This window comes from Larimichthys crocea, chromosome I, assembly GCF_000972845.2.
Source record: "Larimichthys crocea isolate SSNF chromosome I, L_crocea_2.0, whole genome shotgun sequence".
NCBI lineage: Eukaryota > Metazoa > Chordata > Actinopteri > Sciaenidae > Larimichthys > Larimichthys crocea.
This window is the reverse complement of record NC_040011.1, coordinates 1,114,143-1,134,060: the sequence shown is the minus strand read 5'-3', so window position 1 is coordinate 1,134,060 and position 19,918 is coordinate 1,114,143. Positions and strand designations below refer to the sequence as shown.

General features: G+C 39.1%; 2 long non-coding RNA genes across 3 annotated transcripts in view; one reads left to right on the top strand and one right to left on the bottom strand.

Moving 5' to 3' along the window:
• Window positions 1-2,066: 2,066 nt before the first annotated feature.
• Window positions 2,067-19,918, top strand: part of LOC113747286 (uncharacterized) — an 86,497-nt gene continuing 68,645 nt past the window's right edge. The window contains exons 1-2 of one of the 2 annotated variants that reach the window (XR_003463523.1): window positions 2,067-2,181; window positions 2,362-2,612. This is a non-coding gene — a long non-coding RNA (uncharacterized LOC113747286). Of the gene's footprint in view, window positions 2,613-19,918 lie in introns of both variants that reach the window. The other variant, XR_003463522.1, reaches the window with a different exon arrangement.
• Window positions 9,496-18,616, bottom strand: LOC113747285 (uncharacterized). Its single transcript, XR_003463521.1, has 2 exons — window positions 18,254-18,616; window positions 9,496-13,071 (listed from the first exon to the last, which is right to left on the bottom strand). It is a non-coding gene; the product is annotated as an uncharacterized LOC113747285 (long non-coding RNA).

The window sequence follows — 19,918 nt, the reverse complement described above, 5'->3', positions numbered from 1 at the left end:
CACCTATTTGAACTTTCCCCTAGATAGGACATGGCTGCAGACAAACACACACATGCATACATGTGCACACACACACACACTACACAATGATGCTTCCTCCACATTGGGTTGAAGGTTGTGCAGTCTGGTCTGATGATGTTTAAACTTTACTTGGACTTTCAGTACATTTACACATGATCTCATACATATACTCGGCCAAAAAACACATGTTGCAGGTAATACATTTTTTTCTTCAGGTTACATCATCATCATATTCACTGTAGAAATCATCTGGATATACATTTGGGACATCTTGGACAGTTTGTCTTAATTCTTTCCACTTTATTCATCTCTCTAAAAAAACTGTGAATTTGGCATGGATGGAAAACAAGTTAAGATTGTCTCTCAGAACACCTCAATGAGTCAAAGTTTCCAGTTCAACAGTGTGTCTTTATTAGCTTCTCAGAGCAGAACATCTGTGCAGGAGCAAACGGTCTCACTCACATTTAAAGAAGGACATTATTAAATAGACACACCACAACACAGTATAACCATGTTTGCTTCTAATGTCTATTGAAATGCCAACTGCATGAACAGGGAACAACAGAACAAGATGCCATAACACAATAGTGACTGAAGAACCTGATCCTTAAACCTGTTGCTCCACTATTTGTATTTGTACTTGTATGTGAGATTTGTGTTATATGCCACTACAGGTATATCACGCCAGGTATGCTGTCTTTAGTTATATGAAAGCGCACTCTGCCTCAGCAGTTGAAGAAGTATTTGGATTTTTACTTAAGTAAAAGTCACAATACAACAGTATTTAAAAAATGGCTACAAATAAAAGTCATGCATTCAAAATGTTACTTAGTAAAGCACAAACAAGTAGAAGCATCAAGAACAGCCACAATTATGGCGCTTTTTTGACGCTTTTAAAACACGTTGTGGAGAATGGCCATGATCAGCTTTTTTTGGCGTAGGCTTTTTTTTTTTTTAATGTGGCTAAAATCAGTTTTTCTGCTGACCCTGTCCACAGCAGTGCACAGCTCTGCTTCTGTGTCAGGAATCATGTAGTAATACAATCACTATAGGTAAACACCTAATAAAACCCCACTTCAACATATCTGAACTATTGATTTAAGTGTTGCCTTATTTGCCGTACCACCCTTATTTGCCGCTGTTATTTCATCATTGTGGGCACTGAAAGTCAAGGACAGACTGGGCAACATGTATTCAGGTAATGTGAGCCAGCAAATGAGTTCATCTCATAAGCATGCATGCTACACTGTCACACATTTGCCAAAGGCATTCCTGAAATATCTTACTTTTTGATTCGTTAATATACAAGATTAATGAAGTGGCTGAAGGTATTTAAGAAGTACTGCCGTAATGTAAAGAGGTTGGAAGCTCACATCTGATTAAGGATCTGTTGCACCAGAATTGTGTCTGAGGTCGTGACAGGATCGCAGATTTTTCTTACATTTGTTTTCAGTCACATAAATAGTATGTGGCTTTTGTTATACTGTTATAAGAGTTAATGACAAATTGTAGTCAGATTTTTCTTTCTTTTATTGTACTTTTTAAACAATTCAGTGACAGTAGACATTTAGAATTATCTAAATGAAATCATATGTTGTCTTGCTTTAAAATGCATTTTAGATCTTTGTCCCACTTTTAGAAAGATAAACATGATTGGTCTGAGTGTAGATGTAACATCACAAACATTAAACACAAGTTTAAGGACAGAGGGTGTCACTCCCTGTACAGATTGTAAAGCCCTCTGAGGCAAATGTACTTTGTGACTTTGGGCTATACAAATAAAATTGATTTGATTTGATTTGATTTGACGTTGCTAATATGTTTACACGTTTTTTTTTTAAACATGTCTTTATTAGTTTTTAAGATATAACATCTTGAACATCCCAAAAATTTGGCAGCACAGAAAACAATAGCACAGACTTAAACAATACTGAAAAGGTCAAAGACAAATAAACAATAAAATAAATACAGACATGAAAATATAAACAACAAAAATAAATAATAAATAAATGAATAACATAAATAAACAAACCCTACCAATCCGCCATCAAGCCACTGTGCTACACTGGTACGTTTGGTAGTGTTTGCGTTTGTTTACAGTGGTAACGTGTTGTCTGGTGAACTACCGTTTACATTTGGAGAACACTGCAGCTTGTTCAGGTAGGGGAACTCTTAAACAGTCTATACGCGGGGCTAAACTCTCACATGACCTTCTTAACGCCCTGAAGTGTAAAATCAACGCACCCTCCTACAGTATGGCGGTCCATTTAAACGTAATGTAGGTCTGTAGAGCTGCTCTTTAGCTAACTTTACTGTAACTTCCTGCTCGTCCACAACCAGTGTCACCTGTGGACAGACTCTATGTCACCTGTGGACAGACTCCATGTCACCTGTGGACAGACTCCATGTCACCTGTGGACAGACTCCATGTCACCTGTGGACAGACTCCATGTTGCTTCAGAATGACTTTGTGGAGGAGATGTGTTTGGCGCCATCAGCTGTCCTTCATGGTGTTTCCTTTAAAACCAAAGCAGAAGTTATGTGGGCAGCCTGGAAACTCTCACTCCAACCTTCCCCTGAGATATTTCACAGTAAGTATTTGGTTATTGGTTCACTGCACCAGTCCTGCTATGAATTATTCCTACGTAAAAGTCATGACGTTAAATTTTGGAAACTGTTTTAGAGAAGAGGTGTTTCTATTATTTTGTCTACCCCATTTCTATCACTGAGTGTAGGTTAAATAACAGAGACATCTCAGTGTATACAGTTACAACTGAACACTAATGCCTCCATGCAGGTTGGACTTAGTGTACATATTAACGGGGCATCTGAGTGAATATTAGCTTTACGGAATATTATATTATTAATGCTTTTATTATATTAGTGATGCTTTCGTGCACAGATTTTCTCCACACGTTTCATATTTGGCTACATTCAACTCAAAATGGCTCATGTGTCAGGTTGTTTGTCATCATCATCATAATTTCACATCATCTGCTCAGCTGTGGTTCATGCTGCTATAGCTCAATGCAGGCTGTATGCTGCTTATATCCACAGACGGTCATCTGCTGATTATTAACACTGCATGGTATTTCATAGATTGTCTTCAGCAGTTGTTAATGCGAGTGATTTTATTATGAACACAAGTCAATAATTATCTGCTGCGTAGCTGCTGGTCTAGTCATGACACGGTACATTCAGATGTGTAGTGGTGGTGTACATCGTGTGATTAGTGGACGGAATAAGGAATACTTCACTCAAAATGAGGAGTATCCCCAACTTTCCCCGGCACCACTACAACACTGAATATACTCCCCGCTGTGGTTTGAGATGCTTTGTTGGAAACGGCCTCATAGCATCAGCAGCCGTTGCTTGTAAATATGATTTCACATAATGACTGTGTGGACTGTGTTTTCTGGGGGACAGGGGTGAATTTAATGACTCCACAGTTTCTTCTGATGAGACCAGAGCCTGGATACTGGACTCTGGGACTGTATTCACATACATAAATGTGTTTGGCTTGAGTCAGCTGACTGAACTGCACTTCTACATATGCTGCACCTTTTCACACTTGCTCTTTTCCTTTCCTTGTTATCTAATTACGCTTCCCAAAATATCCAGCCTTTAGACTTCATTATGGCATTGTTAGTTTTTTCACTGGGTCTCTTGAGTGTAATTCTGCTGCAGGACTGAGAAGTGTGAACTCTCACCTGCCTGTCTAAACATATCATCTTAAAGTCTCCCAGTGGAGCATCAGCCACTGAGACCGGGCGTACTACAGCACCAGCTGGGATTTCATTATCTCACTTTATTGTCTTCACATCAAATAAAGTGTTGTCAGGGACTCGTATGAGGAAGGGCTGTGTAAACGTATTCGTGTCTACGTACGGCACGTGCCTACCTGCGTGTCTGTTGTGTTCTGTGAGTGTGAGTGAGTGGCCTTGTGGGTGAAGTTTTGGCAGGCATGTCAGGCATCTGGAGCGTAGCTCATCGGATCTTGGCTGCAGAGAGTATGTGCATTCATGAGGTGTGTCCTTTTGTGATCAGGGAAGTCACTCGGGAATGTGTGTGTGTGTGTGTGTGTGTGGAGGGGGGGTGACTGAAAGGTTATCGTCAGCGTTGGTGCTGAGATTTCACAAGGAGAGGCGTTGAAGCAGAGCATCTTCTTTGTCTTTGTACTTTGGTTCTTATTGTTTAGATGATAGAAATGTGTTTTTGTTTTGTGCTGAAATAAATTAGTCAGTACAGAAAATGTAGATTTTTGCTAATTGATCAATTCTTTTAAGTAACCTGCAACTAATTGATTTTTTTTTTTTTTTTTTGATTTATGATTTTTTGTTTCTCCAGTATGAGTACTTACATCGTTTACTTACATCTTGTTCTTTTGCTGTAAATTGAATTACTTTGAGTGTTCGGACTGATGGACAGACTGAGGTTGGACATTCTGTGGTGATTTCACAGTTCCTGAACTTTATCCGCTGACTTTGGTTGTTAAATGTAAGACTGTGAGACAGACGACATAATATTCTGCTGCGGAGTATCAAACATCACTGATTTGCAGTTTCTTTTTCCCCTCTTTTGGATCCTGACAGATGTTCATACACGCTATGAGGGATTCTGTCCTGCTGTTATGTTCCAGCTTGCGCTCCCTCAAAAGACCCTTGTTGAGGTTCTTGAGCCCTGAAGCAGAATCCCACAGACTGCTTATTTGATTTGTTTAATATTTAGCTGATGCTCTTTTACCACATGAGTCACAATGATTACACTTTGTCACCTCATATGAGCTTTACATACAAACACCTTTCAACTCATCAGCCCACCTGACTGAGCTTGAACTGTACCTTTTTGCTTTTGCATCAAAGTGACCCAAACCTGCAATGCGTCATATCGTCCCATTACGACCCTTTCCCCTCAGTTCGTTTTCTCATTCATCACGTTATCATTCCAAAGTCCTGCGTTGTATCTTTGTGCCAAGGTTTGCTGTTCTAATAATCAGTAACATGTATAAAAACACTGGGACACCTTGAACTTTAGCTGAGTGTAGCAGTCAAAATATGTTCCAAAGATGGGTTTAGCTTCTGTGGTGAGCTGCCACTCCACATCAGAGCGAGGTCATCACACTAGAGCAGTGATACCAGTTACAGTAATCTTACCAGACAACCCATGACCATGAAGCAACCTCTTGCCTGCGCTGTATATTGCGCTATAAATTCCTGACGCTCATCTGTGTAGAAGTGCAGTTAGAGGCACGGATTGTTGATGTTCTATGTTATCTGCTGTAGTGTTCTCCTCTAAAGGAAGAGAACAGTTTTCCCCATGATCACCTCCCAAACAGACTCATCCATCAACGTGACGTATGCTCCCTCCTTGTGTCTGTGCCTCTGTAGAATCAGCACTTCCCAACCCCATAACACCTTGTTCCTACTGTTTTGCTCCGTGTGCTTTAAATACACCGTGTCCTCGAGGCGCAAACACATCTGTCTTGAAAAAAAAGTTTGTTAACATATTTCATAGGCCATCTGGTGCGCTGAGGTGCTCGCGCTGTGATAATGTTGTACTTGTGTGAAGTGTATGTGCAGTTGCTCCTGATGCCTCCTTCACAGTACACGCATGTATAGAAGTGTTGAAACAATTAAAAAATACAGTGACAATACAGCTAATCGGTCAAGTTATTTAAATTAACTGTGAATCAAATACCTTTTACGCAATTTGTTGAATCCAAAAAAATGTTGATAATTGCAGTATGTGTTAGCTGTAGCTGTGCTGTATAAATCCAACAAGCCTCTTCCATGTACAGACATGTTTTTTTTGGTGCTCCCTTCGATGTTTGTATCATAGTGTGAACTGCCTTGGATGTGTGGCCGACAGTAACTCCACTATTGTGGTGACTATTCTAGTCGAAGCAACTTATAACCGCTTGAGGAAGGCCTACAGAGGCCTGAAGCAAGTGAAAACACAGACTGCAGTAGTGGTAAGCCTTTAACATGTCTGCCGATTGTGATGACCTGCAGAGTAATGAGACACACAAATATAAACCAGAAGAATAAGATGCCATTGGAATAAATCAAGAAATGTTGGTTGAATGAGACAGCATAATAAAAGTTTGGGAAAGAAGTTCTTCTTTCCATATGTGACTTTGCTAACATAGTTTGAAACTAACTCGCCATATCAAAGCTTGTTTCTGTTGTCACCATTATTATTCTTTTTACATTGAGTGTGACAACTGTAATTGTCACATTCTGTTATTCCCAAGATTGTGAAAACTAGAGATAAGGAAATCATAAACGTAATAGCTATACTCAGACTACATACTGTAATACTACCATTATATTCAGATATTCTAATTGGTCTCTACACGGATGTGACTTACAGCAATGACAAACAAAGTGGTGTCGGAGTAGAGCAACAGAAAATAACAGCAATATCTAAACCATGTGGCATTTCAGTACCTCACATGAATGACACATCTTAAACTAATCCTGCTGCTTGACTGGCACCTCCGTTTCTTTGTCAGAGCTTCTACTTGATTGTCTCGTCTTGTCTTTGATGTCTTTGATGTCCATGAAGCAAAAAAAAAAACTTCCACCCTAACAGATTCTGTTCTTCCCTGGCACGTTTTTAACAATTGTACAGTCTAATGCAATCTAATACAACAGTCCTGCAACGTTTACAATAGGTTTTTGTTGATACTGGTCAGAAAGGTCATAAAGCTTTTATCATAGTTTTTGAAACTGTATTTCATTGTGCTGTTGGAGCTGATCTCACATTTTGCCCCCTCCTAAAGCTTATCTGAACACCTTACAATATGATTATATATAATGCGTCACAAGAGTACGAGCCTGAAATTAATCAACGCTTCATTGACGCAGCAAAGAATATCATGAGCCACTCACAGGACATATGGTGTTTCAGATTAGATTGCACATATCTTCTTTATATTTTGTCCTTTTTCAAAGCAAAACATGAGATTTCCTTGTGTCTTATTAGAACAACATTCAGTAATTCTGTACTGTATACTGTAAATGAAGACATCATGGGAGTAATGGTTCACTGATTTGAATGAAAAACACCATGTAATGTGATACGAAGTATTATCAGGTCTTCTCAGAGTTTTGCAGTCATCGCCTATAATTGTTTGAATCCTTTCAAATATTGAAGAGTGACACATTTGTTATCAGTTATCTTATTCTGATGCTTAAGTGAGTGATAACATTTTTAGTTTGTCATTGCAGTTTCAATATAATTTTATAATTTCTAGAAAAACACATTCAACATTTCCTCAACAGAGTGATCAGCTCTATTTTCACTAGCATACTACCATCTAGTGGCCCCAGTGTGACTTTCAACCTCCTCGATCTATTTTGCACTCCACATATCTGGTCTCTGCCAAACAAATTGGATTCATAATGCATGGCTTACATTACACACCGTTTATATCATATCTGAGGCCGTGGACGAGCCCTTGCAGTAAATCTATTCTGTAATATCTCCTGGCCCTCTGTGTGACATTGCCAATAAGATGGAGAATTGATGATATGATGTATGAGCGGCCAGGGTGAGTGTATTGTTTTAACCTAAAAGGGCAGCAGCTGCAGTCACAGAGTTGTGGTGTGGAAAGTGGAAACCTGACCTATTGGTTTGGAGCGGATAAAAGCACATTCCCCCTGACCTTTTCGCTTCATTACCTGTCATGATACTTCATAAATTGAGGAAAATACAGTGCTGGTGTCAGGAGGAAGGAGGGAGCTGCAGGTTTTTTTTCTTTTCTTTTCTCTGCTCTCTCTTTTTTTTTTTTTTTTTTACACTTGATGTATAAGTCAGACCGTCTGCTTGACTTTGTTTTCTAACCTTGCTGATCTGTAAGGTTGCAGTCACAGAAAGCAATAATAACTCAATGATGAACATATATGAATGAATATATAGTGATTTAACCTTAAAGTCCTAAATATGTTGGCACATATTTTAAGGCCATTTAATTATAGAATATTATAATTATGAAGTTATTATTATTATTATTATTATTATTATTATTATTATTGAAGTTATGAAGTTATCATTATTATTATTATTATTATTATAGTTGTTATTATTATGGTTAGAAGTTGTTTATTGTTGTTAGTTTTTATTATTATTATTTATTATTATTCATTATTATTATTATCTTATTATTATTATTATTGTTATAGTTATGAAGTAGCAAACTATAAAGAAGTCTTTTTTTAATATAATACGTGTATAGACAAAGCAGATTCTGAATTATATTAATTAAAGGAAAAATAAAAGCCTGATTTCAATGTCAGTGTTTTAATCAATTTAATTATCTTCGGCGCCCTCTGCTGGTTTCACAACTGAATGAATGAGAGCTTATTAGTTGATGGTGCACTCTCCAACCAAACACTGATAATGATAATAATAATAATAATAATAATAATAATGATAATAATAATAATGATAATAATAATAATAATAACATCCTTTTTGGGAAATGGTTACATAATACAGCCATGAGACTATAATAAATGAGCCATGATGTATTTTTAATGACAGAATGATGCAAAAAATCACAAAACTTCAATTGTAGACCAAAATAGGACCAGATACTATGTTCAAATACAATATACAATAAGAAGATTTTAACCCTTTATTGGACAGTGACAGCTTGAGAGAGACAGAAGGGGAAAGGAGAAACCTGGGTTGTTGTGGTTAACACATGGGAACCACCAGAATGAGAACTTTAATATGTTAAATCAGAGGTGGAAAGGAGGCAGGGCCACATTAGTTATCATACATCAAACATTAATCACATAGAAACACCTATAAGTGTCATAGAAATTACACATTGCACAGGTCAGTATCAGTCGATGTAGTTAAAGCAACATGCTTATACATTGTTATTTTGCAGTTTAGCCCACCCCAGTTTCAGAGTGTAATCCCACTGTGGTAAATATGGACAGCTGTACACATGTATTTGTTCTGATTACATTACTTATAATCAAAAACTAGCGAGTCCACAACTCTGCTAACAGCCAAACATCAAGCAAGTCCAGCGACACAAGACACAGCAGCCAGCTGATGTTACTGACTAGTCCAACTGTCTGTCTTTCAGACTTTTATTTCACCAAGCTCTCTCCAGCGACTAAAAGATTTACTTTACTCTTGTCTGGTGACCTCTTGCTCAATCACTTCCTCATTTTCTCTTCTTAGCTTCCTCGATTAACATCTCCTTTGGTCTTTTTGCCTCTGTCATTATATCCATAGAGGCCTCTGAGCCTGGCTCTGCATTCCCCCATGCCTTAGGCCTGAACCCTTCCGAGTAGTCCGAAACACCTGCGGTACAAACACTAACACCCCCCTAGTGCTCTAAACTCGCAGTCCGTGCAGCCTGGCTAACAAACTGAGATAACATTAGGTAGCATGAATCACAGCAGCTGTAATTTTTCAGCAGTTTACTTTAGCAGTCGGAAAACATATAAAATATGATTCAGTTTTACAGAAATCAGTGAAATAGTTGGTGGTAAAGTGTTGTGGTAAGGTGTTACATACTTCTTGTGGGTGATCGTGCCTGGACCACAAGGTTACATAGTGCGAGAACAAGAGTGCAGAGACAACATTCACCTGATTGCAAAATGATTTCAAATCTGTTATTTTATGGTAATAAAAGTTACATAATGTGATTTAAAATGTACAAACATAACAGTAATAACAGCATTAGACCATTCACGAGAAGCAGAAAAAAACAAAACATATTACTGCTCATGATCATCTTTGTCTTTCCTGTGAGTTATGCTTGAAATCCCTTTCTGTAGGAGGAAGAAATACAAACGCATACATAACTAGATATAAAACACAGAACTCAGCAAACAGCATTACACCTCACAACAGTATATAAATGACAACATGCAGCAAATAAGATGGTTCATGCCTATAAGTGACTACAAGGGATACATCTGAGCCACCGTACCATCTCCTGCTGAGAGATCTAAACCTTCAGCTGTAGTCTACAAGGTGCTGCTGCTGCAACCATTCATCTTTCATCCAATCCTGGCTGTGGGTAAATGTGTGTGTGTGTAGGTCATATGTGTGTGTCTTCCGTTTCATTAATGACAGTATATGGTGACGCCTTCCAGCAGGGATTACCACCCCGGGAGCTCTGGATCTTCCACTGTGCGCAGTAATGAAGGAGAGCTGTGGAGACTGGAGGCACAGGCGGCGAGTCGCTTTTCCACCAGAGTTTACACGGCAGACGACAATTCTGGACGTGACTGTCTTGCTAGAGATTAAAACTGTCTGAGAGAGATACACACACACACACACACAAAGAAGGGGCTAGCAGGCTTTATGCACTTGTTCTGGCAGGCTGCTAGTGCAATTTAACAGAAGATCGCTGGCCAGCAGTCCAGCAAATCAAAGGAAAACGATGACCAAGAAGGTCGTCTTTTAACTGTTACTGCAGCGCAGTATTTTAACTAGACGACACTTGGAGATTGCAAACCTGCACCCGAAGCTGAACAGATAAATGGCTTCCCTATTTTCTTCTACTTTAATTCATCTCTATGCACGTTAATGGCTTTATCTTAAAATATGATATACAAATAGATTCTCCAGCATTGTAAATTTGAGATGTGGATCACGGACAAAGTCAGTCGTTTGTCTGTCGGTTGAGATGTTTTTGAGATATCGAGACAGCAGAACAATGGTTAACACATAAATGACGTTCTTTATTCACGTGCTAATCATTATCATCAGGGTATAGCCACACACAGATACAACAGTGGACTGGACATTGCTTGAACAGGAACAAGATCAGTCGATAACTGCACAGAGAATTTACTTATCTTGAGTACGGCTATCCCTGCCTGGTCTGAATCTTGTTCCTGAGCAGACTTATGATGATGAAAGACTTTTTTATTTTATTTATCAAATTAAAGTTACCATTTATCATGAGTAGCATAAGCAGTGATGGCGTGTGACGTGAGCTTTTCACTGCAGGTACTTAAAAATAGCACGCAGGCACTGAGGTTGTGGCGTTATCAGTTGATGTGTAGTTGCGTTTGCTGTTGAAAGAATCTGAAGGCACTTCACATAGTGAAATCTGACTCTAGGCCGTGTGTAACTTTATCCTTAAGGAGGTTATCTGCAAGGTTCTTGCTTTTCATTTTGGCAACGCCTTTGGTTATTACAGTTGTTGTATTGAACTCTGTCTATCCAGAGTTCCCTCGGCTTTTCCGTTGTTACAGTTACTGCAGGTGGCATTCTTGTCTTTATTCTGTGCAAACACGCTGGGTAGTGCCAGTCATACTAACTGCCCCGCTTTTCTTCTGCTTTAAAGATTTCTCAATAGTTGTTTTAGACACAGAATGTTTAGAGCAACAACTGTAAAAATGTAATCAGCTGGCTTGGAAATGTTACTTAGTATTACATCAACTATTAACCGTTAAAGGTAGACTGAGGTTCCCCGTGGCTCCGCTCCCCTACAGGTCTCTGCAGATGTTCGGATCCTGTGGCGATCAGGCAGAGAGAGCAGATCGCAGGAAGATCAATGCTCTTCGGTGGATTTTCTATATCAACTACACTGAAATCCTACCATCTGTGACATATAGGTTGAGCGTATAAGTCACTGCTGGGTGGGATCCAATAAGTCACCACCGACTGTTCTCGCTGGGTTTGAAACACTGTACGCTGGGAGAGAGCTGGCTGAGTGGAGCCACAAGGTACACCAGTTGGAGTGTTTTTGCTTTTTGCTTATTTTCACAGTTTGTTTTGTTCATTTATGGAGGTTATTTGTCATCTCATTGTACACATATTCAAGTATACACAGTAAGAAGTAAGACAGGAAAAACAATCCTGGAAATGTTTGTCTTGTGTGAGTCATCAGTGCCGGGATGATCCCTCCTCGGGATCAGAAACTAAAAGATGGTGATGGTGCGTGGATTATGTATTGTATTTAGACTATAAACCAGGTATTATTTAAAGGAGTGGTTCAACATTTTGGAAAACGGCCATTCTCTTTCTTGACAAAAGTTAGATGAGAAAATAAATGCTCTCGGGTCTGTACGAGTAATATTAAAAACAATCATATACAGGTATCGTTTGATGATTATTGACCTGAATAACCAAGTGCCAAGTAGTATGGGAAACTCCCCAGCCAAACAATACCAGCATTTTTTTTTACTTTTTATAGCTAGATATAGAAAAAATATATATTTGTATGGTTTTGTTTGCAACCAATCACTACAAGTGTAGTGATTGTGTCCAGTCTTTGTGCTAAGCTAAGCTGACAAGAGAAGTGGTATCAAGCCTCTCATCTAACTCAAGTGCATTTTCCAAAATGTCAAATTGTTTCCCTGATTGCATCAACATCCTGCATCCTAGTGCTGACACTACAAAAGAATGATAGTTATGAACTAATTGTTTTGGTATTTTTATAGATTTGCTTCTTTAAATACAACCTAATTAAATGAAAAGAATAATTAATGGCACTCATTTCAGTGTATCTAAAACATAACGGAAAAATGTGAAAATAATTCAGTTCTAACTTGACAATAACAGTGGTTGCCATAAAACAATAACACGTCGCACACAAATGGAAAACGCGCACGGATTAAATCAACAGTAACACAAGGAGAAATCAATATTTAGGTCATTAATTTAAACAACGTGGACATGGGCATGTTTGTGTAATTTACCTCTGTGTGTAATTGTTGCTTGTTTGAAAACAGCTGCTCATCAACATAAAAATAAATCCATGCATTACTGTTGAACACTGGGATTTTTGCACAGACAGCAAAGTGAATGGGAGAAACTCAACCTCACTTTACATTTGCACCAGGGAAAACGGGACGAGTGAGCAACATCTGGCTTTAATAAGAGAGCAATCCAAAGAAACATTTTTACAAGGTGTAAACATTTGACACTTCAGCCAACACCAGGGTGACTTGCAGTGACTGAACAGGCAGAGCTTGTAAGTTGATAGATGAGTTGGTTGTTGTGAGTTACAAACTGGTAACCACAAGCTGCTGCTGGCAGGATGGAGACGAGCAGCGACTGGCCCTGGAAGTAGTGGACAAAAAAAATAATTTTGATCTCAGGCCATGTGCAATATAACAAAGAAAATTCAATGAATTACACAATTTATCTATGTAAGAAATAGCCTGTTTCTCGGCACTAAAAACAAAGGCTGACATTTGTTATTAATAAGCAGGGTTTGATTTGACTGCCAGGCTGCTAGATGTCACTCGGACATTAATCCAAGACAAGGACAGCAGATTGAGAGCTATTATTTCATTTATTTTTTAAGACACAATGTGCAATGTGTTTTTAAACAGGAATTTTAGCATTTCTTTTGTCTCTGGTCCAGAACAGCAAAAGTGTGTGTGGTGCAAACGTCCAATAAAAGTGCACATTCAGTGATTTACAGACTGTTAAAGTTGCTCTTAGCCAAATTTTAAAATGTACTTCCAGTGACAGCTTTAACAGAAGACAGCAGACTGCACAAGTGCAGCGTGACAAAAAGGTTAGAGTGAAAGCTTAGAAAAGCTTTGTCACAGAACAAAAGGGCACACAATTATATGATATTATATATATTTTTTTTTTACACAAGGCACAATCTAAAATATTAGTGTGATAATATTGAATTGGATTTTTTTCCCTCAGCTTGTCCCCGACACATGGGCAAGGAAAAACACACAAAAATACTTGGCTGCATATATAAATATGCCATATTTTAAGTTGCATAGACTTTGCAAAGCTGTAACCTGTTACTACTACTTTTATATAATTTATATAATACTTTTTGTCTTTATTAAAGCCAAAATCCCCTTTAAATAAAGTGTAGCACAATTTATGGATACAAAATGAATTAGAGCTGCTAGACTAAACTTTCAGCAGTTAACAAATGATGAATTTTTCTACAGAAAAAAACAGGTTTAAGACGGGAGATGAAGACAGAAAATAACTGGAGATTTAAAATCCATTGCTGCCATTGGTTAACTGCAGTTAATGCCGATGGATCTGGTTGGATACACAACATTTCAACAAACTCCAACGTCTGCTGTGACACTATACTGTTTCTAAAGTGCACTGCAGCATTGGATGTTTCCGAGACGCGCTTACATAATCACAGCGCTGTACACTGTAAATGTACTTTTAACAGTGCTATAATCATTAGACTACAGTTTAGTTCAATATTTAGCATTGCATTTGCTCAGATTTATGGAGATCGCCTGTGTGCTTGTCACTTCAACATATATTTAAAAGGCAAGGTAGCAGCTAGTAAAATGAAGTCAAATATATTATGGGTGTCCATAATTCTTCCTCTCCCCCCACATAACTGGTCCACATGAAAGCACAGAGGTTTTATTGAGGAAACACTAATTACTGACTTCTAGTTTAGAACTGAGCGTGGCATTAGAGGGATAAATGATGTAAAGCTTCTCCCTAAGTGGTCCTCTCCATAATATTGTGCATTTTATGCCCAAAGATGCCATGTTTGAACAGCCGGATTAGACAGTAAAGTATGACATTAACTCTGCAAGTGTTCAGGGTTTTATTTCCACTAGGACTTTAAAAAAAAAAATCACACTTTAAACTGTGCTGCATACAGGTATCCACATTATTGGTATGTTGTGCATGATTTTACATTGAGGCATATGGGAGATCTCCTGATTTGACATATGTAATCTTCCATAACAGAGAATTGAGATTCAGCTCCCGGTTTGCTTCTGTAAAGGCAAAATGTTATCCGATCTTTCCATTTTTCTTTAGATAAGATAGTATGGAGAGCCAGGGTTTCACGTGGGACCCTAAACTAACATGAACAAATGTGAGCACGAGGTAGATGCTACACAGACAGAGACACTTTGACAGTTTCCACAGCATTTTGTAATTCACCCTGCGCGTGAGAGGAAGATTGTACAACACGAAATGAAGGAGAGAGAGAGAGAGAAAAAAAAGAAAGACTAAAACAAACAAAAGCGCTCAGGTGTAATTTTCTATCTAAAGTTTGGAGCCTGGGAAACTATTCTGCCAGGCTGCTCATCAGACCACAGACTCCGGGTGGCTGACAGCGGTGAACAGGGGTAAACGTCAATTAAGACGTTACAGTAGATGACAGGCCTAAAGAAAACAGTGCTGAGAGATGCCATCTGGGGCAGACTGTGTAAACTGAAGGTGTCTGAACACGATGCTTCAGATAAGGCTAAAATGTTAGCAGCTTTGGACTTGTCAGGTTAACATGAAGAGGCATGAGGAAGACTTCAGACTACCTATTTATGAATTATGTGCTTTTTTTTGGCGGGGTGGGAGCTTTACTTTGAACATTTATGATTTTCGAAAAATGCAATAATGCTGTATTACGGGATGTGTTTCATGTGGCCAACATGCAGAGATGCTTCTTCCAGCGTGGTGGCTCTACCGTAGTTAGCTTTAGTGCTAAATAATGCCACTTGAATGGCATTTTTATCCCCAGTTTGAGCATGTAAGCTCTTCTTCTGCAGCAGCACGCCTCAAACACAAACAGACACATCTGGGAGCTCTGGTAGCAGAATCTGAGCGTCTTTTCACTGCTTGTTTCTGTTTTTTTTGTATCATTTTAACTGGTTAGGCACCTCATGGAGCAAAATGACTCAGAGATGCCTGAAATATTTAAATTTCAGCTCTTCAGGAGCTCCAGAACATGACCGACGGGGGCTAAATTTAAGGATTTAGTTGTGAAATACACAACATCAAACAGGTAAAAGTGCATTCAAAGATTTTTTTTTTCCAACCATGATTCCTCTCAAATAGATTCCTGAGTCTCTCCCTGATGATTTTTTTTTTCTCCAGCTATATTTCAAGGTCCATGAGAGCCGTGTTACTGATCTTTTTCAGCATGCTTAATGTGTAGAAATTGATTTGGAGAGAAAACATCACAGATGTGTGTTTTGTTTTCATCCTTCTTTAATAGAACTTCAGAGAGCAGGAAGTGTGTGCGTCATGAAATTCGCCCTGGTTATCTGCTTTCACACGCTCTGGCCAGCCGCCTGCCCTCAAACAACACCAAGCCCCCATTGAGAGAGAGCGGGTTGATGCACAACACGCACACACACACACACACACACACACACACACACACGTAGATCCACATGCATGAACATATAAGCCAACATACAACGCGGCACACATGATAAGTGAGCGAGCGAGCTGGCATGTCTTTGTGCGCCTATTCTCGAGCACGCAGGCATAAATGAACACCAGCAGGTCAATATTTTCACACAAAGCACACTTTTAAATCAAAGCCACAGGCAGAGACTTATACGTCTTTCAGTGTGCAAACAAATGTGAATGAACCACATTGAAGGAACAAAAAAAAATACAGCCGGCAGGTCGGAAAAATGTAAAGTTACTTTGAGGTTTTTAAGAGTTCAGCTTAGATAGACAGTCATGGGTCTTGTTATGAAGAACTTCTCCTCAAGCCTTAGGTGAGGGTGAGAATGTGTGAGGTCACCCCGTGTGACCTTTAGCTGAAGCTGCTGGCCTGCCATTGGTCCAGAGCCAAACCCCCTCAACCTCCCACCTCCCCCCTCAAGACCAAGACACACAGCAGCCCGCTCTGCTGCCTGACCGCTGCACTGATGGACAAAGTGCTGGGACGAGTTGTGTGTTCATTAGTCGACTGTGGGTCTCCTCTGCAGCTACATTTACACATCACTTATACACATGCAACCCTCCAAAAAAAATACCTTCATGAATACTAATATATGTGTGTTAGCATCAGTAGACATTTACTGTATGTGAGGATACAAGAAAGGTGTGTGTGTGTGTGTGTGTGTTTGGATGTACTGTGACCCCTTAAATCTACCATATTTGTATGTTCTCCATGAAACATCAACAAGTGCAGATTGTGAAAGTGTTCCACTCTCCATTAAAGACTCTTCATTTTACACACACCAGTTTGCCTTTAACAAGCTGAAATGGATTGAATTTTTCCACCTTTCAAGTCAAAGTCGTGATCTTTTAAGTTCTGAAAGCGGTTCGGTTTCAGCATCAGAGTCCCGCTTGCGATTCAAGTGTGAGTCTGTTGCATCACTGCCCACTTCAAAAACAAACCATTGATCAGAGCCACCCCTGCATGCTCGGAACCATCTGAAATCTGTGTTCATTCCCCTCAACCCATAACCCACAGCTAGAGCTCCCACACTCTGTGCAACAGATGAAACCACAACTTAAAAACTAATTTAAAATATATATATATGAAATTATTTGGTTTGATATCCTCTGGATGAAATAAAGAAGTGAATGCTTGATTAAAATCATTTCATTAAGTTCCTTTTTTTAAAGCACAAAAGTTTAAATGTGTCTGTAAATTAATTTACATCCACTTCTATATTCAATATTTATTCTCCAAGCTTAAATATGAGCCATATTTACAGATTTATTATTTAAATGTGCACAAGTTTTTTTTGTTTGTTTTGTGTGCGTGTGTGTATGTGTGTGTGTGTGTGTGTGTGTGTGTGTGTGTGTGTGTGTGTGTGTGTGTGTGTGTGTGTTAAATTTAAAATTCAATCAGAAATTTCTCAGAGTCAGAAAGCTGTACAATGCAACAATTGAAATGGAGCCTTCGTTTGTGTGAAATTGTGAAAACATGTTCCCTGATAATCTCGCTCGCATGCAGCGTTCAGTCTCGTCCAAACCCGCCGCTGCATGACTGCTGACAGCCTGTTAATTATTGAGATTGGAGCTGTAACGGCACATGTTTGGATATTTGCACTTCCTCGCGTTTTATTTGAAATCCCAGAGGAGTGGAGGTGAGAGCTGTGTCTGCTCGGTGCGTTACCTCACATTGGATTTTTTATTTTAATCAGCTGGCGGAACAAATCTCACATTAAGATGTAGCAGTGCGCTTTTGGTGTCCGAAAAACGGAGGCAGGACAAATACGAATTCGGTTTAAAGTGAGACTGATAATTGTGTCTTTGTTGGAACATGAACTACATGCCTGTAAAGTTTATTGTGCATATTTCTCAGCTGGCATTATGCATGCTTACGCCTGGGAAGCGTTTCGGCTTTAAAGTGAGTTTGGTTTGACGCATAAATGACTCTGCAGCGTCTGAAATTAAATAGAAATCAGCACAAACGTGAGCAGAATATAAGTAGCCATGGTGCAAAAAAAAATAAAATTAAAAACACAAGTGGCCATGCAGCTAAAAGGCACATGAGGTGTTTTTTTTTCTCATTTAAACTTTAATAAGTTCTTACCTTGTGCAGACTGGAGAGAAGAGGAGAGGAGAGGCTGAGGGGGAAAAGAAGGTCTGCAGTCCTGTGCGCCGTTTCAGCCAAATGAACATTTCCCCAGCTGAAGCCTCCTCTCTTCAGGTCATCCTGTGTTCACATGTTGATTGTGTGGATGTGTATTGAGGCTGCAGACTTGCGTATTCGCCTCTACACACAGCAGCCGAGGCTTATCCCCCCCTGTCAGCTGATTATTGCTCCGCGTTACCGACTCCATCAAAAGGTGACACTTGTGCAACAAAAGTGCCCGCAGCTTCTTTTTTTTCTTTTTCTTTTTTCTTTCCTTAAGAGGGAAATCTAATTCTGGAGGGTGAGGAGTTCAGAGCCTCAGATGTGTTCATGTAAAAAGAGAAGAAAGCTCCTCTGGTGTTTGTTATTGGGTTGTTTTTATAAAAAAACTGGACCAACTGATTTATTCCCCCTTATGATGATGATGATGATAATAATAATAATAATAATAATAATAATAATAATAATATAATAATCATAATAATACTCCACCCTCGAGGGTGACCACAGGCCTCTTGCAGCACGACATCAGATCCTAAATCAGCTCACATTTGGTTTTTCTCTGGAATATTCGGGTTCATTTCAAAGTGATAAGTAATTTTATAATATCTAAACACAAACATCTGACATGATCAACATGTTAGGGTTAGCCTGTTAGTGGCACCATTCATTTGTCTCCTTTTCAGCGGGGAGTGTTGCATTAGTTTCCTCCCTGGTGTCTGAGCTCTGCCTTGCAGCCACATGAAGCTGCACTCCCCCCCCCCCCCCCCCACATACCTCTGTATCACTCTCTGCGTACGCTTGTTTGCTCAAGCTTGTGAATCATAGTTTCCCTTAGACCGTAGCTTTGTTTTGCTTTGGCGCATATGCGCGCTCTGAAGCATGACTTCAAAAAAAAAAAAAAAAAAAGAAGTGCCAAGAAGAAAACAATGCAAAGATAAACAGATGCGTGTGTAAGTCAGGCTGGCTTGAAATATAGATTATTTAGATTTATGAAGCAAAAAAGCTTTGCAAGACTAGCTTTGAGAATATGAACATAATCACTTTTATGGATAATTAAGCTGCACTTTTTGGATCATGTTAAAAAAAATTACGCGCGTAAAATAGAAATTTATCCAAATGCATTTTTTTTTTAAAGTATAAATTAAATCAAATATTCTTCAATGTGTTTTCTAATAGTCTCCTCCAGAGAACGAGCATCTCTGCTGAGTTCAAACACACAGAAACAACAAACCCTAATGGACTGTTTGTCACCGTTGTGTGGTCCAAACTCCTGTTTGTTGATTCCCGTGTTATTTCAAGCACCAGTGACCGCAGCCGAGGCCCTTTGGCTGAGCAGGCAGACATGTATTCAGCAGTTAATCTGACGGAGCATCTCGCTGCTATGTGTATTGCAGCGGGCCCATTGTTTCCCTCTATATAGATTAGCCGCACAAGTACCTCACATAATCGAAAGGCTATAGACAGACTTGTCATTGCTTTACACTCCACTGACAGACTGCTAACACAAAGATTCAATAAAAGTCTTCCCATCAGAGTGTTTTTGAACAATATATTTACTTCCATTAAATAAAACACAATAGTTTTTTTTTTGGGATGTTGGAAAAAAAAACATAATTCCGT